Here is a 2035-nt window from a genome sequence, read left to right on the forward strand (position 1 = left end):
CATCAGACAACACCACAAAGAGACAACAATACATCAGACAACACCACAAAGAGACAACAATACATCAGACAACACCACAGAGACAACAATACATCAGACAACAATACATCAGACAACAATACATCAGACAACAATACATTAGACAACAATACATCAGACAACACCACAAAGAGACAACAATACATCAGACAACAATACATCAGACAACAATACATGAGACAACACCACAAAGAGACAACAATACATCAGACAACAATACATCAGACAACACCACAAAGAGACAACAATACATCAGACAACACCACAAAGAGACAACAATACATCAGACAACAATACATCAGACAACAATACATCAGACAACAATACATCAGACAACACCACAAAGAGACAACAATACATCAGACAACACCACAAAGAGACAACATTACATCAGACAACAATACATCAGACAACACCACAAAGAGACAACAATACATCAGACAACAATACATCAGACAACAATACATCAGACAACAATACATCAGACAACAATACATCAGACAACAATACATCAGACAACAATACATCAGACAACACCACAAAGAGACAACACCACATCAGACAACAACATCAGACAACAATACATCAGACAACAATACATCAGACAACAATACATCAGACAACAATACATCAGACAACACCACAAAGAGACAACAATACATCAGACAACAATACATCAGACAACAATACATCAGACAACAATACATCAGACAACAATACATCAGACAACAATACATCAGACAACAATACATCAGACAACACCACAATCAGACAACAATACATCACACAACACCACAAAGAGACAACAATACATCAGACAACAATACATCAGACAACAATACATCAGACAACAATACATCAGACAACAATACATCAGACAACAATACATCAGACAACAATACATCAGACAACACCACAAAGAGACAACAATACATCAGACAACACCACAAAGAGACAACAATACATCAGACAACAATACATCAGACAACAATACATCAGACAACAATACATCAGACAACAATACATCAGACAACAATACATCAGACAACACCACAAAGAGACAACAATACATCAGACAACAATACATCAGACAACAATACATCAGACAACACCACAAAGAGACAACAATACATCAGACAACAATACATCAGACAACAATACATCAGACAACACCACAAAGAGACAACAATACATCAGACAACAATACATCAGACAACAATACATCAGACAACAATACATCAGACAACAATACATCAGACAACACCACAAAGAGACAACAATACATCAGACAACAATACATCAGACAACAATACATCAGACAACACCACAAAGAGACAACAATACATCAGACAACACCACAAAGAGACAACAATACATCAGACAACAATACATCAGACAACACCACAAAGAGACAACAATACATCAGACAACAATACATCAGACAACAATACATCAGACAACAATACATCAGACAACAATACATCAGACAACAATACATCAGACAACACCACAAAGAGACAACAATACATCAGACAACAATACATCAGACAACAATACATCAGACAACACCACAAAGAGACAACAATACATCAGACAACACCACAAAGAGACAACAATACATCAGACAACAATACATCAGACAATAATACATCAGACAACAATACATCAGACAACAATACATCAGACAACACCACAAAGAGACAACAATACATCAGACAACAATACATCAGACAACACCACAAAGAGACAACAATACATCAGACAACAATACATCAGACAACAATACATCAGACAACAATACATCAGACAACAATACATCAGACAACAATACATCAGACAACACCACAAAGAGACAACAATACATCAGACAACACCACAAAGAGACAACAATACATCAGACAACACCACAAAGAGACAACAATACATCAGACAACAATACATCAGACAACAATACATCAGACAACAATACATCAGACAACAATACATCAGACAACAC

This window comes from Oncorhynchus keta, unplaced genomic scaffold (assembly GCF_023373465.1).
Source record: "Oncorhynchus keta strain PuntledgeMale-10-30-2019 unplaced genomic scaffold, Oket_V2 Un_contig_1305_pilon_pilon, whole genome shotgun sequence".
Classification (NCBI taxonomy): Eukaryota; Metazoa; Chordata; class Actinopteri; order Salmoniformes; family Salmonidae; genus Oncorhynchus; species Oncorhynchus keta.